The sequence below is a fragment of the Pungitius pungitius genome, chromosome 2, assembly GCF_949316345.1.
Source record: "Pungitius pungitius chromosome 2, fPunPun2.1, whole genome shotgun sequence".
Classification (NCBI taxonomy): Eukaryota; Metazoa; Chordata; class Actinopteri; order Perciformes; family Gasterosteidae; genus Pungitius; species Pungitius pungitius.
Window position 1 is genome coordinate 8,181,377 of NC_084901.1, and position 21,469 is coordinate 8,202,845.

The following is a 21,469-nucleotide window of genomic DNA, read 5'->3' on the forward strand; positions in this document are numbered from 1 at the left end:
TATTGTCCAATTTCGATGAGCTTGTGCAAATTGTAGCCTCAGTTTCCTGTTCTTAGCTGAAAGGAGTGGCACCCGGTGTGGTCTTCTGCTGCTGTAGCCCATCTGCCTCAAAGTTTGACGTACTGTGCGTTCAGAGATGCTCTTATGCCCACCTTGGTTGTAACGGGTGGTTATTTGAGTCACTGTTGCCCTTCTATCAGCTCGAACCAGTCTGGCCATTCTCCTCTGACCTCTGGCATCAACAAGGCATTTCCGCCCACAGAACTGCCGCTCACTGGATGTTTTTTCTTTTTCGGACCATTCTCTGTAAACCCTAGAGATGGTTGTGCGTGAAAATCCCAGTAGATTAGCAGTTTCTGAAATACTCAGACCAGCCCTTCTGGCACCAACAATCATGCCACGTTCAAAGTCACTCAAATCACCTTTCTTCCCCATACTGATGCTCGGCTTGAACTGCAGGAGATTGTCTTGACAATGTCTACATGCCTAAATGCACTGAGTTGCCGCCATGTGATTGGCTGCTTAGAAATTAAGTGTTAACGAGCAGTTGGACAGGTGTACCTAATAAAGTGGCCGGTGAGTGTAAGTTATTATCAATGTATTAAATGACTGGGGCCAGTGAAAGGCTTGACTCACTCTGAAGATCTGATATATAATCATTACTCAATTCTGTTACATCATTTTCCAACAACCGTGTCTAGTTTTAGTGTCTTCAATTTTACAGCTTTGGTTGACTCTGATGGCTTCCAGCTGTAACTTATATCTGCCAAAAACTAATCTAATAAATGAACTGTACACAGCTTGTCCAGCACCAAACAGCAAACACACTTTGGTGAACATAGTGTAATGTTTAGCAGCCAGACAGACAGACTGGGAGGAATCCAAAAGACGAGACCAAAAACACAGCGAAGAACACAGCGAACATTGGAAATACAGTCATCAGGTGCCCCTTTTTTTGTCCCTATTGATTCCATTCCCCTGCTGTAGCTTGATTTCCCTGTTGGAGGGACTTGTTTTACGACAACACAATCCTCCTGCGTACAGGAAGGATATGCGATTGGTTGAGATAGGTAGATGAATTTGCCGAGAACCGGACACGACGGCACACCGTACCAGTAAGAGAACAGAGGCCTCTATTTACAGACATTTACTTAATTAAAATTAAACAATCCACCAACGAGGAACTTGACAGACATTTCCTTGTTTGGTTTTGAATTCAAAGTAAACGTGCTTATGAAGGTAAGTCACAATAAGTAACAAAAATAATGTGTTCTGTGAAGTTCCGCACCCCTCAGAGGCTGAAAACACTACACCAGAATCTGTGTTTATCTTTTATTATGCTTCCTCATAGCAGAGAGGAATTCAATGAGTAATAAAATGTGTCTCTTAAGGCTCTTAAGGTGTGTCATCATTTCTCAAAACTGTGTCATGGTGGGGAAACCCTTTAATTTTAAGGTCAGCTGATAATTATTATCAGTATTTTTTTTTTTTACAGCAGATAGTTGAATGTTATAAAAAGAAGTACTGGTAGCTTACTTAGCGAGTTCACCCAATTTCTTCACTCATGTGTAATATCACTTTCAGCTTTTAACCTCCCTATACCAAAAAATGTAAGTTTCAAATTCATTATTCATTTAGTTATTCATTCAACTGAGTATGAGTTTGTGTGAAAAGCAACTATTACGCAGAAAAAAACAAGGACGAGGTCGCAGAAAGAAGGAAAGTAACTGACACAAGAAAAAAACAAAGAAAGCAGGAAGCAGGAAAGAAAAACTGGAAATGAAGCCACACCTGAACTGAACAGGACACAAAACAATTTTGGAAAGGAACATGTAGAACGTGCTAGGACTCAACCGGACAAAAGAATATTATAATGAAAAACACATTACAAAAGCGTTTTTGCAGCGACACAGGATTGTGTGTTCTTGGGAGACAGACTGTGGTTGTTCCCTTCAGGTGACTCACCTGCGTGAGATTTGGGGATGGAGCTCTGAACCGATAAGTATCGTCATACTGAGACCTGATTGGAGCGGTTAACTCATCTGCTTGCCACATCAGGTAGCATAAAAACACAATCACTTGGTTGACTTTCAACAATGGCCTGAAACCAAAAAAAAGCACAGTGCAGGCCAGGTGTACAAGGTAATGTTTGTAACTACATATAAGAAAAATGCCCCTTTATAGTACATTTTGAAAAGGTAAATAATATTATCTACACACTCATTTTGAAAACATGTTTCATCAAAATACAAACCCTTTTGCACAACAAATGTTTATATTATATACTAATATCTTAAATTAAAAGTTCTGATCACTAAACTACACAATATCTAAGTTTATAGTTATCCTAACTGTAATAACGGTAATTCTATGATCATTTCATTCACACTGAAAAAAAGGTTAAATAGTGCCACCTTCAGGTGGGTTTTCCCCAGAGGAAAACGTTTTATTTTAAATGAATGATTTAGACGTGCAGATTTGAATGCTGTACGCAACAAGCTCCGAGGTTAGGTTCAACCAAAGATGATGCTTCAGGTTAAAGAGAACCCCTCATAGCCAAAAGCTCCTCCCATGTTAGGCAGCTCACAGGTGTAACTAATAAAACTAAAACTACGGCTTGGATACATTGAGATTAGAGTCCAGCCAGTGTGACAGGGAATGAGGAGGCAAGATAAAGCAAAGCTTCCAAGAAGTAGGCAGTTTCTTTAAAAAAACAAACACTATCTTGTGTGCATCCAAGATGTTTGTTCGTAGGCAGAAACTGCTTTCCTGCCAACTTGTCGAAGTCATTACTGCTCCTCTTCATCACTATTCAAATAGTGACTGGAACGGTTTCCAAATTACCATTTTCCTAAATGAAGACACACACATTTATCTAGACTTGCTGCACTATTGATTGAGAATGGCAGTCCCTGAAAGCTGGATCTATAGGTTTCGATGAACACTTTTCCACAGCTAAAAGCCCAGAGAGTTCAGCTGTGATTAGAACTTATTTAATATTAATTTGACTTTTACACTAGTGTTTTGTATTTAAAAGAGCGTCTAGCTGCAGAGCTCCAGGCTCCGGTTCAACCTCCTCTGCAACACCCTTTTTCTATAATCCACGTAGAGCCTTTTGAAATACTTTGTGCACCGCTCGGTTTAATATACTAAACTATACGTATTGTCATATTTCCAAAAATATGTATTTTCATTTCAAAATAACATCTGGTTCACCCGTGCCATGTTGTCCCGTCACCAACCAGCTTGGAGCCTTCCCCCTTTGTCTGGGCCAAAGTGCTCCTTCACTCTCGTTTCCATCTCTTTTACATTATGTGATGTTCGGTCTGATTGGGAAACGGCTGACCTGCTTTGACTATCTTGTATTGGGGTTCTGTGCTGCCTTGTTACGCCCTTGTGGGCATCACAGTTTAGTGGCTTTTGAAAAAAAGGTGCTTTCTGGCCAGATGAAACACTTGTAAGTTCAAATACATTTTACTTTTTTACTTTTTTTTTAACACAATGCACAGCATATGGATGTGTCTGATCAGTAAATATGTTATGTCCGTGCTTTGGACGCTTTGCTGCAGGAAGTTTGCTTGGACTATTTATTCTGTGAAAAACCAATAGGTGACATAATAGTCATGTACTTCCTGTGAGTTGTGTTGCTGCACAATCTTCACTGAGCTCCACCCATCAGTCCCTACGTGTCGTTCTACAGTAGCCACAAGATGGAGTTGTGCACCAAGACTTGAAATAGACACACACACACAAACACACCATGGATGGATTGTATCTGTTCATGGTACCAAGAAATGAGAGCCTCTCGCTAATGACTAATGAGAAGTTTAGAACGATGAAGACAAAATGTAACATGCCACATATCAGTGGCTGCGGTAGAATTCAGTAATTTGTGTTGAAATTCTGTAGTAAACCTTTAACTGATACCAAATGACTTTCTCCGTGTTTTGTCAGGTTTTACTTCAATCTGTCTTTGGATAACTATTAGGACGAGTTTTCGTTTTTACGTCTAAGGAAGGAACATGTGAAACAACAATAAGCGGAAGAAAGTGAGAATTTCAGTCACATCAGACACAATAATCATTACTAAACTCTGTTATCTGATGGAATTATCTGAACATGAGGTCATGCTGTCAAAGAATGGCTTGTAATCCACAGGGAGGTGCCCGTTCGGGGGGCCTGCAGCTGTTTTTTGGAGGGCTTCTCCCTCATAACAAGTGACTAAAGTACAATAAACACAGGCCCTTTTCAGGCCAGCTTTGGAACATACGATGATGCTTTAGGCCTTCAGGTAAAACGCCGCCATGCTGCCGTCTTTCTCTCCTGGCACCTCCCCATCGCTGTCTCTGAGCCCATGCTTCTGGGAAGCCAGAGACAACAGACAGGGATGAGCTAATCTTTGTTGTGTGTGATTCCAGACATTCCGATGGGGTGTTGCTCCCAAGCGGGAAAATCAACACAGTGCCCACCCCGGGGCTTTGCGCTAAACAAACAAACACGCGCGGCGTTCAGAGGAGAAGAGAGTGGAAAGCTGATAGAAGTATGCATGGAAAAGACAGACCTACACCCGGAAAGAAATACACAGAGAAAGACAGCCGTGAAACTAAGAACGAGGTGAAAGGTAACGAGGGCGGCGTGAGGGGAGGTTTGTTGAAAATGATGGCACGTGTGTCATCGCACAAATGCTTGCTCTGCATTAAGGAACCTTTTACTCCCTCGTGGGATGTTTTGAAATAACATTAAGTGAAGAGCGCAGATGGATGGGAGATAAATGCCACGGTAAAGCCCCTCCTGTAGATGACAGACAGGCAGGCAAGGAGCTTCTAGAGAATATGACGAGCTCGTCGGAGGACCGACAGGGGAGTGGGGGTGGGGGGTCGGGGTGGGGAGTGGGGGGGGGTTTGAATGAAGGTACGGTGCCCGTCGGTACGTCCTGTTCATGAGAATAGGAAAAGCACTTTTCGGAACACAGAGGCCTCTTTGTTCCTTTTGTGAGTCATTCTAGAAAGAGCACAGCTGTAAACGGTCGAGATCAGTCCATTAGCCCCCGAGGTGCCGGAGCTCCAGTGTTGACTTCGTATCCGGAAAGAAACGGCAGGCTTGAGTCATCAATAAGCAGAACAGTCAGATGAGTGTGTACAGTAAGTGTGTTGGGGTGTGCACGTGTAATGGGAGGCAGAGGGGAGGAGTGCAGGTTTTAGGGGGGGATAACGGGGCAATGATCTCATCCCTCTCCGGGCTGGAGAACGAGGCCTTTTCCATGGGCTCCTATCTCTGTCGCCCCTCCGCTGGCTCTCTAACCTCTCTGGCTATCCCCAAAATACAAACCTTTTTAAATACTGCTTTTTTTTAATTGGCAGTCGCCTCGCTCATATTCGACTTTTGCCTCAAACTGTCGGTGGTCGCTTCATGAATGCAAGGTCACTGGTGGCGCTGCAGATAAAGGCTGAAAGAGAAGCCCCGAGCCAGTGACAGCAGTGGGGTCACTGGTCTTTGTCGTCTACATTGACCAGTGACCTGTCGTGACCCCGGCACACGCCAGGCCTGCTCCCACCTCTAGGGTTGTGTTTGTTGCCTAAGTACCCAAAGGTGGAAGGCAATCTGTGACCCTTGACATTTCCGTCGTAGAGGTCACGCCACGTAGAGGTTCGCCAGCTGCGGTGATTCCAGCCTGCAGCCTGGATGTGAGTGACAGTACGGTATCATAAAGACAACAAAGCAGCAGGGACACAACGAGTTCACTCAGCACAAACATTGTTGCAGAAAGAGAGAGGTCAAAGTAGGGATTTCCAAAGCCAAGACATTCATTCACACAATTCAACAGTTTGTGAAATACGCTCTCACTTGCTGGTATGAAGCTTGGTTGGTAATAATATTCTCATGTAACCCTTTCAGGCGATGACTCTAAAATGATCAAGAATGACAATAAAGAAAATAGCAATAAGGAAATTCTCATTACTTCCACTGTACTATGGTGACATTCAAAGTATAAAAGACCCACTGTGTCTTTTAAAAACTTAAACAATTGGTAAGCAGAACTGCAAAGACTTTTGTTTACAGTCCCATTCAAAAGTTTGGACACAATTTATCATTCAATCACAAAGTCTGTCCAAGCTTTTGACTGGTACTGTGTTTACTTAGGTGAACTAATCATTTTGAACGGCATCCTCTGTCTTTTCCATTGTGAAAGCTCAACAGAATCTCACGGCTGAGATTGGAATAACATGGAAACACAATTATGTGTGTGTGTGTGGGTGGGTGGAGGAAAGGGTCGGTGTAAAGTGGCCGTGGGTGGATGAGAACCAGGCCTCTTCCTGCAGTTCCATAAGCTCCCCACTTGTTGGGCTTTGTTTGATCTTTGTGTGTCTGTGACACAGGAAACTGGCATGGCTTCAGAAGATCTGACCAACAGTCATATTCTATACAAGACATCAGGGCCCCATCAAAGACAGGTAAAGTTGTGTGTTTGTGACGAGGGAGGGGAATCTGCAACGAATATTTGACGAAGACAAATACAAAAAAAGGGGAGAGGAAGAGATGCAGTTAATTACAGAGGGGAGAAAAATTTTGATTCAAAAGAAAAATAACAGAGATTTCTGTAAAAAAGAAACAAAATAGGGAGAGGGTAAGTTTGTTGGAACAAGTCACACACACACTGTTTAATTTTGTCATAAGAAACTACCAAACATCACACGTTCCATGGAGGAATGAAGTGGTGGTAATCACATATGGCTCAGACACATGCCATGTATGTGAGGCTGGCTGCTGAACCACTGAGGATCACACTGATATTCTGCTACCCTGGAAATCCAAGGCGCTGCCAGAGATGCACTGAAACCTCCATATGGGATATTTCTACAGCCATCCCAAATAATGTGGACGTTTGCTGCAGTTTTTATTTGTGGATACAAGGATTTGAAAATATATTTTATGAAACTATACATATACTTAATTATTGTCAAGTTTGAGTTGACGAATAAAAAGATTTAACTCTGTGGTAGTTTCCCAAAATATTGCAGTGAAGTATGTTTTCCACTTTAATGTACTCAAATGTAAGGCATCATGAACATGTTCATCCTTTGTGTATAATGCAAAAAAAGAACACTGGCTAAAGTGTTATTACAAACCCAGAAATCCATATTGGCATAAAACATGAGTTTTGAATTATCTTGAAGACAATACATCTGATAACTGCTCTCAATTCAGATTGGATATACAATGCATTTGTTTGTTCTCTTTGTTCTAAGCACCCCCCGCTTATTTAAAAGAACAGATTGCCTTCTTCAGGATTATCTGACATTTTGCCCACATTAACAGCTCAGTTGAAGCTGATACTAGACTCCAACCGTCTGATTAAGTGATTAAAATTCCCTCTTTGAAATGGCATGTGCAGAGATCTCCTAACAGCAAGTACAGACAGGAGCAATGGTTGCATCAACCAATAACTCTTTCAATTCACCTATCAACAACTCAGTATTACATTAGACAGAATGAAAATATTAACCCCTCTAAGATTACTCCTAAAAGGTTAATTTTAGCATCTGAATCTGCAGATCCATTATAGGTAAAACCTGTGACTCAGCTTCGGTTCCAGTCCTCACAGTATACAAAGATGTACAATACTGTGCTGGCAGAGGACAAAGGCAGCCAACGCATACCACAGCCGTTGCAGCAGTGGTGGAATGCCAGACAAACTCGTTGAAAAATAATCAAAAGTCAGAACCACAGCATTGTTTAACTTGAGGGATGGAAGTTGCGTACCTGCACAGCAACGCCTTTCATCATCACGGCATGTCCATGTGGCTGGACTTCATCCCAGCCTGTGTTCCCTCACTTATCGGGGCCCTCTGGGATTTCATTTCCGCTGTAATCAAGATGTTTGGATCCCCCCCATCTCACACAAAACCTTTAATATTATTGACACCCAAGGGGCCAGATTCGACCCTGCTGGCCATTTCCAATTTAGACCTTACATCCCAGAGGGACGCATCTCGCACAATTCATTGTGACGTCTCCGTTTGGGACTCCTGTGATAGTTCTGCCTGCATTTGGACAATTGTGTGCGACAGCTGAGTCTACTGGGGAAGCCCTCGATGTGGACGTTAGAGGGGCCCCTGAATGTGAATGCCCGGTAATTACACTACAATACTCAGGGTGGCACGGGCCCTTCCCATTAATGTCAGAGCACTGACGGACGGTTGTTAATCGCCTACTGGAGCCGAGGTCACACAACAGCCCCTTCAGCTGAGTGATGCTGAGGGGGCATTTTCAGGAAAGCTGATCATGTTATACAGCAGCTGGGCCTGTCTACCTTCTCACTGTGCCATGGTCGATTAGCCGATTGACAACTCAATCCCTCGCCCGATATTGTGTATGTTGTTCTATCGTGATGTCCATGTAAGGAGAACATTTGCAACTCACTGACAACAATAATGAAAATATACAGATTTTTACTGGAGTAAGGTATGTTCATCATCTTGGCATGTTAGTTTACAACAGTCATTATCACTAAACACTAAACACGCAGGACATCTAAGTCATCATTTCTGCAGGTGAGGAGCACATCCAAGAGTTATTTCAGCATGTCTACTACAACCAACAGTGACTAGCGTGGGTATCTTGATAAAAAAACCTGGTAAATTAATCCATATATCATGGCAAGTCACTATTAAAGGTATTATATTGATCATATGCACTCTGTTCTTTTCTATTTCATACATATTTCAGCATTTTCAAACCAACCGCAGTGACAACTACATGTCAATAATAGATGAATTGCTACTCTGTAGTGGAACATGCATGCGTGCACACACTTATATGCACTGTCACACTGCTGGGTAGCTTATTTCAAGAGGCTATCCGCAATTAATTCATCAATCACCAGTCATGACAGGCTGTCGCCTTCTGCCAGTGAAACAAGACACAAAGAGCCAGACACTTGTTACAAGTCTCACACTCATGTCTCTTTACCTCAACCTCCCTTTGTCCCGCCCGCCCGCTTTCTTTCTCTCACTCACCATTTTTCCTTTCTTTCCACCCACTCTCTCATTCCTCCCGCTGTGTATTTTTGTGGTGGCAGTGACTTTTCCAGCCTTCAATTCACTGAATGACCTGATTCAAAAGAACTACAATCTGTTTTTGCTCCAGAAGCTGCACAGTTATACACAGACGAGATGTGTAGGGAGCATTGGCAGTGTTTTATGCAGTTGTGTCTTTCTCTGTATGAATGTGCTCTGTGTGTGTGTTTTGTTTGTGATGACCGCACAGGCACGCGTGCATCATCAGTGCTTGTTAAGTGCGTACGGGTAATGAAGTGGCGAATTACTTGAGGGCGGCAGCGACACACACACACGCACACACACGCACATGCACACACACACACACACACACACACACACACACACACACACGCACACACACACATGCTCGCATAACATAGGAAACAATCCCCAGAGGACCTTAAAAAAGCCGGGAGAGGTGGATGTGCCGTGAGGAGAGGAGGGTGGAGGACCCGTGTTTGGGGGCAGGGGTCAGGACTCAGAGCAGATGGCAGACATTGCTGCTGCCCCTCCCCCTCTTACTCCACCTCTATCTCTCCTCCCCCTCCTCTTCCTCCCCCACGGCGGCTCAGCGGGTAATGGAGTTGGGGCAATTAGTAAGCACCCCCCCCCCCCCCCAAGTGTGTGCGTGTGTGTGTCTCATGGAGGACCACTCCATCAAGTACCACCACCCCCCGCCCCCCTGTAGGGGTGCTAATGTGCGCACAGACTTGCTCCGCCTCCTGTGTTCACAGCTTCATTAGTGATGCCAGAGACAGGTGCACAGAGGTTCGTCACCTGCCAATCAATCATTTCCACTTTTGAATGCATTTTTGATACTCAACACAACTGCAGTATGTAAAGCATGCAAGTGGAGCCGGAGTATAAAGTGGTGGTTGCATGCAAAAAAGACACACACACTTTCCAATAACAGTGGTCAAACAGGAGCCCAGATGGAGAGCTTCAACCAAGCAGCCGTCAAAGTTTAGGTTTTTTCTGGAGCAGTCAGTGGCAGAAACAGTCTTGCCATCCTTCCCTGACTTTTTTCATTTTAATTTCTTTCCCGCTTCGCCAACCTGCCTCCTCTCTCCTCTACTCCCAGTCGCCCGGCTTGTCATTTGGAGCCTATGATTAGAATAATAAGACTAATTAAATCCATATCGCAGAGGCTCACACACGCACCCACAGCTGTGTGTGTGGGTGCGTGTGTGTTGCGCGCCCACTTGTCTGCTACTGTTGCCGACCGTTCAAACCAGGCTCCACAAATGACAGTGGGTTACTGTGGAAAGCCCTTTCGAACATAAACAAACCATTATAAATGCTCAGCTGTTTGACAGAGTTCTGTGGCCTTCACAAACAGGCAGCGCGTATAGACTTTCCATTTAAGGCAGCGTCCAAGAGCGGGAGACTCTCAAAAGAGCCAAGAAGGGGAACAGTGACACTGTGTATAAATAGAGAGAGAGAGAGAGAGCTATGAAAACTAGGAATGAGAATAGTAATATTGAAACAGAAAGTGCGACAGTGAACAGAATAATAGCAAAGCATAAGCGCAGGAAAGAAAAGTGCCACAGAGAAAAAAAGAGATGCTGGAAAGTGCTCTCTGACATGGAACTAGACTTTCCTATTTTGCCTTCTATGAGAAACCGGTTGTCCAAAAATGTGAGAAGTTCACCAAATTGGTGCATGGACTTAATATTGTCATGTTGCGACTTTTTCCTTTTTCATAAATCATCCGAATACTTCTTTCAGCACCTCAGAAGGGGAGACAGACGGACGGACGGGGAGCCCTGAGCTCACACAGGAGCCTTTCTGTGGAAAGAGACGAGCTCACCTTTCCCTCTTACTGCGTCTTGTTCCCTGTTCGAGAGAGTTTACTTTTTTCCATTAATGATGGGGGCAACGCAGGGGATCCCCTACCTGATACACATAGAGACACACACACACACACACACAAACACACACACAGGCACATGCACACAGACACACACAGTAGAGTTCTGTCAGTGTTGCAGACTGTCTGTCTCCTTGTCGATCCAGCGGTGACTGTAACTAGGTGTAATGGCCAGCCTGTGGTTAGAAACTCTATGGGCCTATTCACAAGCCCCCCCCTCCCCCTCCACCACCCCCTCCACCACCCCCAACCCCACCCACCCACCTTCTACATACAGACACAGACACAGACACACACACACACAAACACGTACCACACGTTCACCTTGGGAAAATAGGGATGCCCTTTAGTCCTTTTGATGGAAAAAGAAATATGTTTCAATTAGCAGCTCAGTCCAAATACACCACTGTAAACATTTGTGTGTGTGTGCGTGTGTGGAATAACTCAACTCCAGTCCACATTGGCTTGGGGCCAAAAGCATTTCCATACAAAACCAAGTGGCGCTGGCCCCACAATCATATATTAAAGTTATTTGGGGTATATTGCACTCTGTTGCACACATACACAACACTATTCTGTACATTGCCAGCAACTTAAAATATGTTAAGGATTAGTTTTTTCCCATTGCAGGTAAACCGTACAGAGACACAAATCATTTCTTTGTTTTGTCATGGTGTGTGGGAGGACCTGCTGTATATGTATCTGTCTTTAGTTTCATTCATTAAATATAATACTTAATGCACACTGCACACTGATGCTTGTGTTAATGAAGGAAAAAGTATTAGCTCTGAGCGACAATATTATACTCATTTTTGGCAAATTGTTCGATTTATGTGCTTTTTGAAAAGGTCTTTTTTCTGAACATTTAGTAGAATTTTCCATAAAAGCTCATAACAAACTACTTATCGTAATACGGCATAGACATGAAAATTAAAGCTATATTTCACTATTTCACCTTTTTTATCCAACACAGCAGATAATTTGTCCTTTTCACTATAGCAGACAACATTTCAATGTCAGTTCCTCAACCAATCCTCTGCTGTGTTCTTCAGCTTCTTATCGATGGGTCACTTGAGGATAAACGCAAGTGATTGCTTCCTACTGTATATTCAGCCTTCCTCCCCCATAACCCCCATAACCCCCTCCTCCTTACTGCGTCTCCAAAGGCGGCTCCCTCCTAACCCATGCAGAGAGACCGAGTCATTTACAACCGCCTCAAGTTCCATTCTAAGTGGATTTAAATGGATACAAGGGAAAGTCAAGTAATGAAGTTATTAAAAGGTTTCCTTAGGTCACCCCGCCTACAACTGTTTTGCAGCTCACCTTGCATCATGTCAACTGGATTTGAAGAGATTCGATCAAGTCTGCATGTGGATTTTCTCCAGTGCCCAAGGGGTGAGATGAGAGGAATGTGGATGAGTAATCTTACAACGGCGGCTGAAATTAAACCTCTTTTTTCCTCCCGAAAGGCTAAAGCGAGTCCTGATTTGTATGGAAACCCGCTGCGGGGGAAGGTTGTCCTGTCCAGAGACGCTCAGCGTGTGTGAGTGGTTCAAATAGGAAGTGTTCTGCAGAGGAGTTCTGGGTGACCCAAAGAGGTCATTTGGATGTATCTCACAATGGGAGCTACGTGGTTATTAATTCAATTTCATTAGCTTCATTTGTGACTCATGTGGATGTTGTGCGTCCACACACGTCCACACATGTGCACACACGTGCAGAAATGCACCACACTAACCCACAGGCTCTTTTGAATTCAAAGCAGCTTCATGGAGGAATCTTTGATTCCAATCAGCAATAGAATAATAATAATAATAGAGAGAACACAAGGTCCTTTACAGCCACCGAGAGAACGACACTCAAGTGTGATGAAGACTACAAGCCCGTGGTGACAGTACATTTTTGGGCTTCAGCAACAAGAGAAATACAACCAGATTAGTAGTTTCAGAAATTGCCACTCAATGATAGGAGAGAATACTCACATGCAGCAGAAGGAATCACACGCAGGTTTGATAGGAGCAAAAGGGGAAATGCAGTGGCGTTGTTACAGGGCCTTAATCCCAAAGAAGCACAGAGACAGGTCAGCAAAATATAAGACTAATGGCTCTATAGCAACTTGTAAATCGGTTTATTTGATGAAATTGCATTTGTTTCTTGCTTATCTGAGTTTATATCCCTATTTGAAATGCACTTATTGTAAGATACTTTGGATAAAAGTGTCAGGTAAATGACATGTAATGTGATGTAATATAATATAATAAAACCGCCTACTGACAGTAAATCTTAGTGTCTTTTTAATTTTGTATCATTGTTGTGTAACCTTTACTAAAATGTCAAACCTAACCACGTAACCATGTCTTTTCTGTGCCTAAAATGTGCCTTAAATCTTAACCATAAAGGGATTGGATCAGAAAGCTGTTGTCTCTGCAAAGATGTGTGCGAAATGTCTGTTAGTGAGCTAATGTTTGTGTGTGTGTGTGTGTGCACCTCAGCTTCTATAAGGCAAATCTCAGATTGTGCTTCAGCAAACTGCATGATATTTTTGGTGGCCAGTTGCCGTTACATGCCGAAGGACCTATTGTGGTCGCAGTAAAACAAAAACACTCTTTGTTGCTCATATCATTTTGCTTAAATTCACCCTTGACCTTAGAAACGGTAGTCAAATAGTTGATAAAATCATCTCCCGGCACAGTGAGAAATAAAGTGAAACAAACCTTGTAATGACATGGTTTTGTCACCTTTTGTTGCTTTAGATCATGCAGTGAACCAAGAAGTTCTTACATAATATGTGTATTTATTATGTATATGTTCTCAACATATAAAAAACAAAAGAACAAAAGAACCTTTGTATATTATGTAGCATGGATCAACAGCTCTCGTCTCCAAACACATTTGCCGTCAAAAATTCGATAAAGTGATGGCATCAACTGGGGTTTTCAATGTGCTCGCATTCAAGAATCACCAAGTCCACCAATGCACACAAGCCCTCAACAACTAGGAGATGGACACCACAAGTGTTCATAGATGTTCAGGGTTTCCCTCCACCTTTCCCTAATGCAACAAAGGGAGCCATCTGTAGCCTTTGTCTTAGTTGGGGGATTAGCCGAAGCCAATCCAACCCTCTCAGGACTGATCTGCGGTTGCGCTCATAATCCTATTAGCAGTGGGTGATTTCTTCAGATGCAACCAGGGGTTTGGAAGGAAGATAAACTGAAGCTTTTGGACAAAGAGCCACATGAGAGTTTATTAAGAAATGTTTTGCTTTTGTGGAAATCCGACAAATGATCTCGCAGTACAAAGAAAATAGGAAAGTAGTGGGAGTAAATATTTTACTAAAATTTGTGAGTCCAGAAAAAATTATTTTGGGCCTTAAACACGACAGGAAATACGGCGTAAAGGCTCACCGCTAGGCTTGCTATCATAAAGAAACAAAATAGTAACTGATCAAATGGTTCATCTAAATTTGCATTATGCTTTAGGATTGTTCTATCTTTCCTTAATGAAAAAAGATATGACCTAGAATATTGGATCTTTCTTACAAAAGGGGAATTTTAGGGAAGTTTTTCCTCATTACTAGCCCTTTAGTAAAATCTCCCTTTTGGTGTAATGCTGGGTTATGAAAGCAAATAAAACTTTCCCCGAACTCCTCAAATAATTGTGGTTAAGGTCAAAATTGATGTCGCGGAATCATTTGGAAATGGAGACTCTCCACAACGTTTTGCCGCATGATCGGGGTGAAAGAGGTCGTTCTCCGAGACAACAACGGCAGCGAAACCTCCGCAAGAGGCCGACTTTTGACAGCTGCGAGCGAAGGAGTGTGTTTGTGAGAGAGGAGCGAAGAGGACTCGTGTTCGAGCGCACGGGCAGCGCGCGCACGTGCACTCACAGCTGGTATTGTTTTGATCTGACCTTGGCGTCATCTGATGCTTCTCGAGTGCACATGTCACATGCTGCTCGGCCTGCACACGCAAACACACACACACACACGCATGCATGCACACACACACACACACACACACACACACACACACACACACACACACACACACACACACACACACACACACACACACACACACATATACACATACTGGCATAGACAGACCCGCTGGAGCTTGAGCTGCTGACAGCAAGCAGGGAGGAAAACGGACGGAGATCAGAAGATCATAATAGTAGATTTGATAACAAATAGTTCCAGCTGAAGGCAGGATGGCTGTTCTGGGAACAGGCTGGTATGATCCTCCTGAAGAAATATTTACCACACAGTAGGATGAGAGCCAGCGTGCGCACACACATACACACACACACACACACACACACACACACACGCATTCTCGAAAGCTTTGAGTGATCATCACAGCATATTTTCACTTCTAAGTGGAAAAATAACATTTGAGGGGCTGGTGAGAGTGTGTAGTCTCACACTCAGCGTGTGTGTTCCCTTTTCTCTTCTCCTGTCGGTCCCCCTTAAATAACAAGTCAGTCATTACAAGCGGTACAATGCAGACCGCCTGTGTGGTTGAAACATTTACAACTCCGTTTTTCTTATTCTTTTGGAGTCTATTCTATATTTTAGAGAGTTTAGAGTTTTGACACTTTGGAAATGCGCTTATTCACACTCCTGCTGGGATTTAGACGAGAAAATCTCTGCCACTCTAAGTACTGTATGTCTATTGAAAACAGAGGCTTTCATTGTTTTACTGATGAGTGTGTTTGCTACTGTGAGTATAGTTTCACCTGAGTTTGAACATGCCATTTGTGCGATTGTGTTATTGCCTTGTTGTCCCATGTTATGCACCAACCGCCATGTCAAATTCCTTGTATGTCTAACATATTTCGGTAATAAATGTTCCTGATTCTGGATTCTGATTGCTGTTTCATAGAATATGCCCTCAACACGTGGGGGAAGGGCAGGTTTGGCTTCGTCTCTACGCCAGTACCAGTCAAGAGAAGAGCAAAAAGCATTTATCATTTATCATAAGCGTTAAAGAATTTCTTCCAACTCTAATGCCAGAAACAGATCAGCAGTGGTAATACTACAGCATCAGGTCCTGCTTCAGTTCCATTCCAAATACAATTGTCACACAAATATTTTCCCTCTTTTAAAACAGCCCTTGCTTTCTCTGTGGATCTCTCTCTGCACACAAAGTGCCAAGAACAATTTAGGAAAATACTTTTTAAATAATCAAAACTGGAGGTGGGAGAGCTACTGGGAGCCATCTGAGGCCAGTGTGGTGGAGTGTGCAACTTGGCACCGGCGCCAACTCTGTCTCAGCAAGCGGAGCGGCCAGGCAGCCGGAGGGCGGGGAACCCTCCAAATGAGGTGCACACACATGCACATTGAAATCAGGACACATACTGGGGTTTCCATCACAATGCATGCGATTATCTTGTCTGCACATGAGCAATATCTGCACACAGACCGGTATACGCACTGTAAAACAAGAATGCAAGGACGTAGACATTGTAAGAAAAATAAGGTCAGTGAGCGAATACAACGAGGCCTGACTCAAAGTGTAAAATGCTTTATGTGACCAGACACTGCATTTCTGTCTGCTTCAGAGCTAAAGCATGTTCATGTGTCCAACATACAGCACACTCGAGGCTTCCACAACTTTCCATACAGTATGGTGGGAATACGTATGCTTTATGGTGCACTTAGGCTGTTTCTACTTGGTCAAATTGTGCAATTTGTTTGCCTGCCTCTGACCCCCCTTCCTGGGTGAGATCTGGTGTACATCTCATCTGGATGTGGGGATGAAGGCTTTTCAGTACTAATGATGAAAGCAGCCAAGAAGTCGGCCATGTCGCTGGTTTATAATCTCTGTTGAGCGATCAACACCAACAGTGCTGATCAAACATGCACTGTTGTTTTTCTTGAGTAGTTTAAATGAGCTGATAACATGACAACACTTTAGTGGACCGAAGCGTTTTTACCAATACACGACCCAGCAAATGTATTTGAAGCATTTTAAGTTGTATACTAATGTGATAATCATTGGATACCAAATGTATCTTATCTGGAATATACCTCCTGTGTTAATAAAATTCTTTTAATTGTAATGGTAATTCATGCTAATAAGGGTAATTTCTTTTGCTGTTTTACAATTTGTATCATTTACAAATTCCCCCCCCCCAAAAAATGTATATATGTTACATTTTCCTTACGAAATTAGAATGGCAATTTTTGAATGAAGCCCAATGCTGTCTTTCATTTAAGAGGCCAGGTGTCTGCATTTGTTTTGCTCAAGAAGAAGGTACAATGAGTCATTTCAAATAAGTTTTACAATGCCTCATTTAAATAACCATTCTTTAACTCAATCAACTGATGTTGTTGGTTTCATGCGGAGTGGGAAGTAACATAGAGGGTTACATTGTTTGCATGGCGCAGCATGCACAGCTTCATCAAGTCGCCGCGTTGCAGTGTGAATCGGCTCTGCATATGTTTCTGCCGATGTATGGACGGGCGGACAGATGGGCGGGCCGCCATTTGGGGGGAATGACAGAATCACAAATAAGCCATCACACGCGCTCCCACGGAGAGCGTTTGATTGACGGATGGATGTCTAGAGAGGCTCTTTGTATCCGGTGCGCTCTGCTGCAGCTGCCACTTCTAAGCTACTTTATATAAACGGGAAATATGCTAAGAGAAGCATGCATTCACATGTATTTGTTCACTGACTCATTTACACACACATGCATAAATGCACACACAAGTGTGTCCATGCATAATGTAGTAGCCTAGGAATGCCAATACATTTTGAAATTTCACAATTTAGAAATTTCAAAGCGCAAATCATCTCCAAGTTTTTGCTTGTCTGTTTTCTATTCGCTCGCACACAGTTTTTCTTTTTGACAGTAAGGAGGAGGACACAGCCACCATGGTATCGCTGCATGTAATTAGTTACGAACCTCGTCTTTGGATTGGCTGGATGTTATCTCTGTTGGGTGTTATGCATTCCCAGAACTATGGAAAACCATTTCCAAACACACACACAAAAAAAAGGAAAGGAAAGAAAGCAAATGTTTGAGTTGCGCGTGCGCCTGGACCTGATTTGTGCTCACGGATTTTCACATTGATTTGCCTTCATAGTAGCCCCTCTGTGTTTACACTTCATCTTATCAATACATTCATGATATCCTCCCCCCCGGTACCTTACAAGAACACACACACACACACACCTATACACACACAAACATGTCACCGCGGATCAACCACATAAACCTCATCTGCCTTCGGATAACCGATATACACACATGATTGATCGCATCCTTAACCATCAGGTAAGGTCACTGTGAGTGTGTGTGTGTGTGTGTGGGGCCCTCCCCCCCACCATTAACACACACAAACATAAACTCACAAACTGACCTTTGACCGAGGTGTAATAAGGTCCTCTGAGCAGAGCAGTAATGGACCTTAAAGGCCACTGAACGCTTACATTCTCATCCTGCGAGTTTACCAAGAGGCAAAAATGAGGGAGAGAGGGAGAGACAAGGAAAGTGATAAATGGAAAAGAGGGATGGAAGGCTAGTTTGGTTGACCTTTAACCTGGTAGAAGATCGACTGAATGCAGTCATGCCTGGCTTTAAACCCCCGTATCCTCTCAGCTCCATGTTAATTCAGGATAAGTTGAAGCGGATATTGGTTATGCTTGCAAAATATAGTCCAGGTACAATTTATTTACTCTGTATCAATGCCCATGTCGAGACCAACCTTGCAATCCACTGTTGAGGTATTTTAATAAAACTGCCATTACAAATGAACCCTGCATTGAGTAAGATCTTCTTATGATAGTTATAATTTAAATCTTCTCAGATGCATATACAGTATAAGGGCTTTAAAGTAATCTGTAGCTCTGTGCTTGTGCCACATCAAGATGACCCGAGATTGGGAGTTGATGCAATTTTATGGTCACTGACCATGTGTGTGCGTGTGTGAGTGCGGGAGTCCAGGGCAGGCAATAAAGTTGTCAAGCAGAGTTAAAATCATCGACAACATCACAGAAAGAGCATTATTGAAAAACTCTTAATATTTATTCAAACATGTAATTAAATAGAGGTTTGTAACATGACATATGAAGTGTTGTACCAGTGGTTAGACGTGTAATGACTCAGCCTCTTTTCACACAGTTTGGCTGGATTCAAATGGTCAAAAGAAAAATCACCCCCTAACGTCTATTCCTAACCACTATTCCTTGACCTCTGAGGAAAACGTCACGGGGTCAAGGAAAGACGGTTAGGATAATTCATGAGGAGTTAGGAAAACACAACAGCGCTGTTAAGGAATCCGACTCCGCTTTCACGAAGCTACGTATTTCTGCTGTTAGTGACGTCCGTCCGTTGGACGCCTTCATCCGTGTGTTGTTACATTGCTGAGTCATGCAGAGGACATAAACAACCAGGTTCAAAGCATTACTTTATTATTGACAAGGCTGCAACATAAATGAGTTATGCTAATGTTTACTTACATGATCTTTGTTTCTCCGTCATGATCATTATTTCTAGTGAACGGCCAAATTATACTATTTTGATATTCCCTTTTGTAAAAGATGGTCCAGTGGACCCTATGCTAAAGCTAAAGAATCTGAACAGCTCTTATCATGGCGGCCCTTTCCTCTACTTCAGGTCTTTTTAGGAACCTTCCTCAGCAAATTTGACCATTGAAATCCAGCCTTTGTGATGTGATCTCAACGGGCGTTCACCTACCAATTGCTTAGCTCTGTTGTTTTAAACCTTTTTGTCGGCTACACCCTCAATAAAATTGGAGGCTTATAGGTTTATGACTTAAGAGGGAACCAGCAAAAATTAAGCCGGAAACTAATTTGCACTTGTTTTTTATGCTTTTATAATATTCTAAAGACCAGTGGTCATGTTAAACTGCTGTAATTTAATTTGAAATTGTCTACAGACCAAAGTGTGTAATTTTCGTATGGATCCCTAAAAGTAATTGATGAGCATTTTGGATAATGCACTTTCTTGCCAAAAGTAATATTAGAAGATTGCTATTTGGCCCGAGTGTCCAGAGTAAAACCTTTTTTGTTAACTAAAACAAATGGAATACCACATATATATCATTAAGCTCGGGTATGGCCTAAAATGTTAAACCTTCATACGCCTTTGACTGGATATTTTAGTGCAGGTCATCTTTTTTGGTAAAAAAATAACTGTTTCGCAAAATAAACTAACAGCAAATCTAAGCAGATGGCACCCGGCTCCCCATATGTGGCATCTGATGTATGGCCTTCTCTCCAACGTGACAGGCCACTGGTTGAGCATCATCCGCTGCCAGCAAGTGACAGACTGCGGCTGGTCTGCTTGGCGGGAGGAAGATCAGAGATGGACATTCATAACTCACTGCCTGCCAGCCGCTCCGCAGGAGTCGTCTGCTGTAATGAGCCTCACACACACACACACACACACACACACACACACACACACACACACACACACACACACACACACACACACACACACACGTTGGAGAGGAGCAGATCCACGTGCACTCGTGGACGGCCACTTGCATGTGCTTGGTGGCATGTCGTTTGATACATGTAATTACACGTGGAGGCCAAATGCTTCACGGGCACATTTAACAGCGTGAAGGAAAAACACACACAAACAAACACACATGTAAATACACACACTCCACAGGGGCTCCCTGGTGTAATGTGATTTTGTACACTCTTCTGTCACGCTATACTGTGGCTAAAGCAGTGTTCAGATTACTCATGGCTCATAGGGAGGAATCGTAGCCGTAACTGAAATGACTTAGATTTTAGACATGGAATATTAAGATGGCCTTATATGGACATCTAGCCTGGATCATTTCATTGAGCTAATGGACCCAAACACCTCAAGGAGCAGTACCAGAGTCTTCTGCTGATATTCGATCTCGGCACATGGAGGGAAAAGTCTAGTCTAGATAATATTAATAGGTGTTTTTTATTGCTTATACCTTCCATCACAAGATAACACCACAACATACATTATGTTTGTGTACCATAGCTTAAGCCTCTATTCCTACACACATTCAGTTCTCAAAAGAGCCTGAATTATTTCATCGTAAAGCTATATTCAGTGGCACTTAAACCTTATGACGGGCGAATCCAGTTGAATGTGTGTCTTTTATCTTCATGTCATTTCCAGAATTCCAGCCCTCTTTCATTTATACGAGATACATAATATTATCACAGTAAGCATCACGTTCACATTCAGTGAAGCAAAGACATCCCATGCTTTTTCTTCCACTAGTTGGAGTGTTTTTTTTTTCTTTCATGCATCCATTGCCTAACAAGCCAGACCCATTCAAGAGCAATAGTCATTTGAACTGACAGCCTAGGATAAGGAAATAAGTCGGCACGGAGGGGTTTGTCTGAGGGGGATGAAAAAGAGATGGAGTGATGGATGGGAAAAGAGAGCGAGAGAGAAGAGGAATCACGAAAACAACACCAGTGATGTGTCACCAATGTGCCCTGGCTGTGGCAGCCCAGTGCAGATAACTGTTTGATATGTGTCTTTTCTATTAGTACCTTGGATTGTA